The following is a 9,002-nucleotide window of genomic DNA, read 5'->3' on the forward strand; positions in this document are numbered from 1 at the left end:
GCCACTGCACTCCAGTCCGGGTGACAGAGCGAGACTCCGCCTCAAAAAAAAAAAAAAAAAAAAAAAAGAAACCACCAAACTGTCTTTTAGGGTGGCTGTATCATTTCGCTCTCCCGCCAGCAAGAAATGAGAGTTTCTATTGCTCCACATCCTCACCAGCATTTGGTGTTATCAGTGTTCTGGATTTTGGCCATTCTAGTAGGTGTGTAGTGGTGTCTCATTGTTGCTTTAATTTGCATTTCCCTGATAATGTATGATATGGAGCATCTTCTGATATGCTTATTTGCCATCTGTCTATCTTCTTTGGGGAGGTTTCTCTAAAGATTTTCAACCCAATTTTCTTGTTTGTTTGTTTGTTTTGAGACGGAGTCTCACTCAGTCGCCCAGGCTGGAGTGCAATGGCGCAATCTTGGCTCACTGCAACCTCCGCCTGCCAGGTTCAAGTGATTCTCCTACTTCAGCCTCCCGAGTAGCTGGGATTACAGGAGCACACCACCATGCTTGGACAAATTTCTTTTCTTTTCTTTTTCTTTTCTTTCTTTTTTTTTTTTTTTGAGACAGAGTTTCGCTCCTGTTGCCCAGGTTGGAGTGCAATGGCGCAATCTCAGCTCACTGTAGCCTCCGCAATTCTCCTGCCTTGGCCTCCCAAGTAGCTGGGTAGCTGGATTACAGGCACCTACCACCACACCCAGCTAATTTTTGTATTTTCAGTAGAGACAGGGTTTCACCAGGTTGGTCAGGCTGGTCTCAAACTCCTGACCTCAGGTGATTCACCTGCCTTATCCTCCCAAAGTGCTGGGATTATAGGCATGAGCCACCACACCCGGCCTTGTTAATTGATTTTTGAATGTTGAGCCAGCCTTGCCTACTTGGGATAAATCCTACTTGGTCATAGTCATAATTCTTTGTATACATTGTTGAATTCTATTTGTTAATACTTTGTTGAAGATTTTTGCATCTATGTTCATGAGGGATATTGGTCTATAGTTTTCTTGGTATGTCTTCTTCTGGTTTTGGCAGTAAGGTGATGCTGACCTCATAGAATGCATTAGGAAGTATTCTCTCAGCTTCTTCTGAAAGAGATCATAAAGAGCTGGTATACAGTTATGCATCGCTTAATGATGGGGATATGTTCCGAAAAATGCATCATTAGGCAATTTCATTGTTGTGTGAACATCACAGTGTGTACTTATACAAACTTAAATGGTAGCCTATATGGATTAGCTTATTGCTCCCAGGCTACGAACCTGTACAGCATGTTAGTGTACTAATTTTGTTGGCAATTGTAACACAATGGTAAGTATTTGTGTATCTAAACATATCCTAAGCATTGTAATTCCCATCATATATGCAGTCTGTTATTGACTGAAAGGCTCTGATGTGCCACATGACCGTAATTTCTTCCTTAAATGTTTGGTAGAATTCAACAATGAACCCATCTGGGCCTGGTGCTTCCTTTTTTGGAAGGTTATTAATTATTGATTTAATTTCTTTAATAGGTATAGGCCTATTTAGGCTGGGCACAGTGGCTCACGCCTGTTATCCCAGCACTTTGGAAGGCTGAAGTAGGCAGATCACCTGAGGTCAGGAGTTCAAGACCAGCCTGGCCAACATGACGAAACCCCATGTCTACTAAAAATACAAAAAAAAATTAGCCAGGTGTGGTGGTGGGCATCTGCAATCCCAGCTCCTCAGGAGGCTGAGGCAAGAGAATCACTTGAACCCGGGCGTCGGAGGCTGCAGTGAGAGGAGATTGCACCACTGCACTCTAGTCTGGGCGACAAAGTGGGACTCTGTCTCAAAAAAAAAAAAAAAAAAAAGATATAGGCCTATTCAGATTGTTTATTTCTTCTTGTGTGAGTTTTGGCAGATTGTGTCTTTCAAGGAATGGATTCATTTTATGTAGATTCCAAATTTGTGGGCACAGAGTTGTTCATAGGATTTCTTTATTATCCTTTTAATGTTCATGGGATCTATAGTGATGTTCTCTCTTTCATTTCTGATATTAGTAATTTGTGTTCTCTATTTTTTTTCCTAGTTAGCGAGAGCCATACAAATTGTATTATTCTTTTCAAAGAACCAGCTTTTGGTTTCATTGATTTTCTCTATTAATTTACTGTTTTTAATTTTGTTGATTTCTGCTATAATTTTTACTTTAAATTTTATTTTATTTTTATTTTCTGTAGAGATAAGGTCTCACTATGTTGCCCAGGCTGTTCTCAAACTCCTGAGCTCAAGCAATCCTTCTGCCTCAGCCTCCCAAAGCACTGAGATGACAGGCATGAGCCATAGTGCCTGGCCTGCCATAATTTTTATTATTCCTTTTCTTCTGCTTACTTTGAATTTAATTTGCTCTTCTTTTTCTAATTTCCTAAGGTGGAAGCTTAGATCATTCATTTTAGATCTTTCTTCTTTTCTAATATATGCAGTCAATGCTATAAATTTCCCTCTAAGCACTGCATTCACAGCATCCCACACATTTTAGTAAGCTGTGTTTTCATTTGCATTTAGTTCAAAATACTTATAAATTTCTCTTGAGATTTCTTCTTTTACCCATGTGTTATTCAGACACATGTTGTTTAATCTTCAAGTATTTGGGGACTTCCAGTTATCTTTCTGTTATTCATTTCTTGTTTAATTCCAATGTAGTCTGAGAGAAAACACTGTGTAATTCTATTATTTTACATTTGTTAAGGTATGCTTTATGGCCCACAATGTAGTCCATCTTGGTGAATGCTCCATGGGAGCTTGAGAAGAATGTGTACTCTACTGTTGTTGGATAAAGTATTCTATAGATGTCAATTATATTAGGTTGATTGATGGTGTTGTTGAGTTCAACTATGTCCTTCCTGATTTTCTGCCTGCTGGATCTGTTAATTTCTGACAGACGGGTATTGACGTCTCTAACTTTGTCAATGGACTCATCAATCTCTCCTTGTTGTTCTACCAGTTTTTGCCTCATGTATTTGAACATTTTGTTGTTAGGCACTTACATATTGAGGATTGTTATGTATTCTTGGAGAATTGACCCCTTCATTGTTACGTAATGCCTTTTTTTTTTTTTTTTTTTTTTTTTTTTGAGATGGAGTTTCACTCTTGTTGCCCAGAGTGGAGTGCAATGGCATGATCTCAGCTCACCACAACCTCTACCTCCCAGGTTCAAGCGATTCTCCTGCCTCAGCCTCCCAAGTAGCTGGGACTACAGGCACCCGCCACCATGCCCGGCTAATTTTTTGTATTTTTGGTAGAGACAGGGTTTCTCCATGTTGATCAGGCTGGTCTCAAACTCCCAACCTCAGGTGATCCACCTTCCTCAGCCTCCCAAAGGGTTGGGATTACAGGCGTGAGCCACCGCTCCCAGCCTGTAATGCCCTTGTTTATCCATGATAACTTTCTTTGCTTTGAAGTCTGCTCTGTCTGAAATTAATATAGCTACTCCTTGGTTTCTTTTGATTAGTTGTTAGCATGATATATCTTTCTCCATCCACTTACCTTTAATCTACAGGTGTCTACACTTCAAATGGGTTTCTGTAGACAACATACAATTGGGTCATGTTTTGCGACTTACTCTGACAATCTCTGTCTTTTATTATTTATTTATTTATTTATTTATTTATTTATTTATTTATTTATTTCTTGAGATGGAGTCTCACTCTGTCACCCAGGCTGGAGTGCAATGGCCCAGTCTCCACTCACTGCAACCTCTGCCTCCTGTGTTCAAGTGATTCTCCTGCCTCAACCTCCCAAGTAGCTGGGATTACAGGTGCCTGCTGCCACACCTGGCTAATTTTTGTATTTTTAGTAGAGATGGGGTTTCCGCATTTTTGCCAGGCTGCTCTTGAACTCCTGATCTCAGGTGATGCACCCGCCTCAGCCTCCCAAAGTGCTGGGATTACAGGCCTGAGCAACCACGCCCAGCCGATCTCTGTCTTTTAATTGGGGTTCTTAAACTATTGTCATTTAATGATATTTGGTGCTGTTTTCTGATTTTTGCTTTTGTTTCTATTTTTGTTTTCTGCTCTTTTTCTTCCTTTTGTGGTTTTAAATGAGCATTTCATATGATTCTATTTTCTCTTCTTTCTTAGCATATCAGTTATACTTCTTTTTTAATACCTTTTTTAGCAGATGCCCTAGAGTTTGCCATATACATTTACAACTAATCCAAGCCCACTTTCAAATAGCACTGCACCACTTCCCAGGTAGTGTGAGTACCTTATGATAACACAATAATCCTAATGCTTGCCTCTCATCCCTGTGCCATTGCTGTCATTCATTTCACCTGTATATTAGGCTACATAATCAAATACATTGTTGCTACTATTATTTTGAAGAAACTGTTAGCTGTTAGATCAATTAGGAATAAGAAAAATAAACGTTTTTCTTTTACTTTCATTTATTCCTTTTCTGATGCTGTCCTTTCCTTACATAGATCCAAGTTTCTACCCTATGTCAGCGTCCTTCTCTCTAAAGGACTTCTTTTACCATTTCCTGCAATGCAGGTCTACTGGCAACACATTTTCTCAATATTTATTTGCCTGAAAAAGTCTTTATTCTCCATCACTCTCGAAGAATAACTTCCGGGAGTACAGAATTCTAAGTCAGTGGAGTTTCTCAACACTGGAAACATTTCACTCTGCTCCTTCCTTGCTTCCAGGGTTTCTGAGAAGTTGGAGGTAACGATTTCAAAATGGTTCTTTTTCCCTCCCCTTGCCAAAAGCATGAGGAAGTTATTCTCTGGTATTTACTGTGAGAACTTGGTCAAGTTCCTGGAGGTAAAACTCACAAAAGCGTGCTCACCCCATCACTGGCCACCCCTGAAGTTTTTAGCTCTGAAATTTGTCCATACCTAGCCTCCAGCAATTCATCAATTACAGTTCAGGTCTCCCCTCCAGCAGTGGTTCCCATGGATGTTTCTGCCCAGTCGTGATTCTCTGTATTCACCTGTGTCTCTCCAACTTCCAGGGCAGTGGAAGTGAGCTTTTCTTATAGGTATAAGAAAAGCTGTTGATTTTTCGATTTGTTCAGCTTTTCACTTGTTGTTACCCACCAGCTTTAGACTTTTACGTGCTGTTTTGGAATAGCAGCACTTGAGCTGCTTGGCTTTCTCACAGTTCTCCATCTACGTGGGTTTCCTGCTCGCCGCCACTGTTCAAACCGCTGTTGCTCCACGCATCCGAGTTTGCTAGACTTGGTTCCAGAATGTTTCCTTCCAGATAACCACTTATTTCAAAAATGGGGATGATTCCCTGTGAACCAGCTCCTGACTTAGGCCCTATGGCCCTGCCATTCCAAGAAAAGGGTCACTTGTTTGTCCCTCAGAAGTACCAGTTAATTGAACAAATGTCTGAACTCTTCAGAGACCCATCTGCTCTCAGCAACCTCTTTCAGTTTGGGTGAATAAATGTAAATTACTGAAAAAAGTAGTAATAGTGTCTGGCAAAGCAGAACTCAAAGAACATTAAATGGTATCAGAAAAGTATAATTTTATGTCACTATGCCAAAGGAGACCACTTTGCCATAAAGAGGTAACTAATCAATCTTTATGAACCAGGCAGCATTTATTAGAGAAAGCACAATTTGCTGGAAGTAGGTGAAGAAGAAATGAGCAGAAGTATGACACAGTCTTTTTCTTGGGGCAAAACCAAGAGAAGGAAACAAGCTGGCTAAAACTATGTGTCAAACTGTGCACGCTACAGAGAATGTGCACTATGTAGTTCCAAGGACAAATTTACAAAGGATGATAATATATCATGCTGCAAAGGAAATCAGAATCAATTACTCAAATGGCCTTGGCCGCTGAGAAACCCTCTGCACCCAGCACATCTGGAACAGGAGCTGCCACTGCCACTGCTACCTGGTCCTGCTCTCTGCCTTGGCTCTGCCCTCCTTCCAAGCACCTATCGCTACTGAACGTTCCAGATTCTAGAGGTATGTTCACTTTGGTCTTCACTGCTCAAAGGAGTGTGCCCCAGGAACAAGGCTCAAGCGTCTGGAAGTGCCTGGCCCAGCATCGGCACTCACATGCCAGTTCACTGAATGGATAACTTCTGCAAACACACTCGCACCTCTCTTGCCTTTGTTATTGGTGTCAAGGAGGAAATGACATCTTTGCGAATTTCTTCAGTGTTCTACCCCCAGAGTCTAGCATGACAGGCAGTGGGAGGGTTGTGAGTTTAGACAGAGTGACAGGGAAGTCTCTCTTTGTAGAAATGCACAAGAAAGGTGATGCATAGAAAACCAAGTGGTGAGTAAGGAAAGAGCAACCCGCTTGCCCTTTCTCTAGGCCAAGGCTCCCAGGAGAAGGAAGCCGGACAGAGTTTCTGGGTCGTGGTCTAGCCTTGGCTTCCCTGACAGTTCATTTCTGGGAAAGCCCATGGGCAAGGTTGTTAGCAACTCCTGGAAAACAGGGGTCTGCAGTCGTGCACCGGACAGGGCTGGGATGGGAACCAGAGACTGCACACCTGTCTCTAAGTCACATTTTACCGTTCCAGGCTGGCTGCCCTCAAGCCTGGGAGCTGGTCAGGCTGAACCTTCCTCCTGGGGTCTCCTTTGCATCTCACATCTATTGGTGCCAGTGTCCCTGTAGCCCTTGTCGTCTTGTTCTTGTCTACCCCCGGAGTTTGGCGCGCTGAGAAAGAGTGTATGGGAGACAAATGTTTGAGAGCGCGCACGTCTCACAACCTTCTGTCCACTGATGCCATTGATGATGTGGCTACACGTGGAATTCTAGGTTGGAAATGATTTTCCTCCAGCGTTTGGAGGGAATTGCTTCATTAGCTCCAGGTGTTGCCACGGCAGTGCGCGCGCGCGCGCGTGTGTGTGTGTCTGTGCACATACATTACCTGTATATTATGACGTTTTGACATCTTTTCTAAAAACTCCAAAAAACGAAAACAAAAAAACTCTTTCTGGCTGGGGAGACTGTCTACCAAGGGCCAGCCAATTCTTAGAGAGAAGGAAGGGCCCTGCCCTGAACAGGCCTTTGGTGTGCAGACTGAGCAGCCCAGGCCCTTTCTTCCTCCTTCTGGCCAGTACACCCCAGGAGGCCAGATTGCTCTGCCTTCATCATCCCAGAGGCAGGAACCAGGCAACCAGGGACTAGCCCTGTGCCCTTAAGCTCCCTAAACTGCTGGCCTTGCCCAGCCTTGCCTTTGCTGTGGAAACCCCAATAAAGGCTCTGGCCTCAGTCTTCCTGTCGCCCCTGTATTCCACCTCCCGACCCCCTGTGCTTCCCTGTGGGGCCTCATGTGCCAGGCCGTGTCTCCCACGTCTAGGACCCGTGAGGACAATCAACTCTTTTTTCCTGAGCCTGTACTGTGGCTCACTTGACTGGCCCGCTGTTCTGCTTCCTGCCTCTACACCGAACTCTCCTTGGAAGCTAGTTGAACCTTCCTCGTATCCTTGGTGCTCTGAGATGTCATGGTGATGTGCCTGGGAGAGGCTCTGTTGTCAGCCACACACAGGGCATACTGTGGGCCTTTTCCATTTGGCAGCTCCTGCCTTTCAGTCTGGGAGAACGACAAGAAGGTCTGGGGACATCAGATTCCCCAGAGAAGACACTTGTAACAAGCTGCCTGGAGGTCCAGGGCCTGGCTGCAGAGTTCTGGGAGCAGAGCAGGGGAGGGGACATTGCACTGCGCATGCAGGCAGCGCCGGCTCACAGCGTCACTCTGCTCTGGGTAGAATTTCACTGCCTTCAATCGGACCTGATGTCCCACAGTTCACTGACTCCTTTGCCCTCTCCAGAGAATAAAGTCCCCCATTTCTGTCAGGATGGAGGAGGCACAGTTGCCCAGGGGCACACAGGCAGAGAGGTTTGCCTGGGATTGAGGGCATTCAAAGGACATGGGACTGGCAGTGTTGAAAGTGTCTGGAACAATAGGTTACCCTAGCACCCGGAGCTCAGAGTGCTTAGTAACCATTAGTAACCAGCTTTCATCCAGTCCTTTTTTCTTTTCTTTTCCTTTTTTTTTTTTTTTTTTTTTTCCGAACCAGGGTCTTGCTCTGTCTCCCAGGCTGGAATGCAGTGGCGCGATCTCAGTTCATTGCAACCTCCGCCTCCCCAGTTCAAGCAATTCTTCTGCCTCAGTCTCCAAAGTAGCTGAGATTATAGGCATGAGCCACCACGCCTGGCTAATTTTTGTATTTTTGGTAGAGATGGGGTTTTGCCAGGTTGCCCAAGCTAGTCTGGAACTCCTGGGGTCAAGTGATCCACCTGCCTCAGCTTCCCAAAGTGCTGAGATTACAGGCAGGAGTCACTGCGGCCAACCTTCACCCAGTCCTCTTTATTTTAGTGCCCCCTCCGCCCCCAGCTCCAGTTCCTGGGCCCTGGGCTCCCTCTCTGCAGCTTGCCCTCTGATGTACTGAGAGCTGTTTGTCTGGTTCTCCCAACCTTGTTCCTGTTGTGTCATCCCCTGCCCTCCCCATTCATGTCGATTTATGCCCCTTTTTCTCTCCCAAAAGTTGCTTTACTGTAGCTTTACTGGGGTGTGGAATGAGATGCAGATGTTCAATCTGCATTCTTGACCTGGAATTAACATCTTTGTGAATTTTTATGTTCATAGCAGCTTTATTTGTAGTAGTTCTGACTGGAAATGACTCAAATGTCCTTGAGAGGGTGAATGATAAATTGTGGTACATCCATGCAAAGGAATACTATTCAGCAACCAAAAGGAATACGATATTCAAGCAACGACCTAAACACATGTGAAAATAATTACACTGAAAGAGGCCACATTGAGAGGATACACTGTGTGATCATATGGAACTCTAGAACATGCAAACTAATCTATAGTGACAGAAAGCTGATCAGGGGTTACCCAGAGATTGGGATATGGGGCGTGTTGGGAGGAAAGATTTAGAGATGCAGGAGGAAGCTTTTAGGGGTGATGGCTGTGTTCATTACCTTGATTGTGGTGGTTTTAAGGGTGTATACCTGTGTCAAAATGGACCAAATGGTATACTTTATGTTATTTATGTTTTATTTTTATTTTATGTTATTT

Source organism: Rhinopithecus roxellana, chromosome 7, assembly GCF_007565055.1.
Source record: "Rhinopithecus roxellana isolate Shanxi Qingling chromosome 7, ASM756505v1, whole genome shotgun sequence".
Taxonomy (NCBI): domain Eukaryota; kingdom Metazoa; phylum Chordata; class Mammalia; order Primates; family Cercopithecidae; genus Rhinopithecus; species Rhinopithecus roxellana.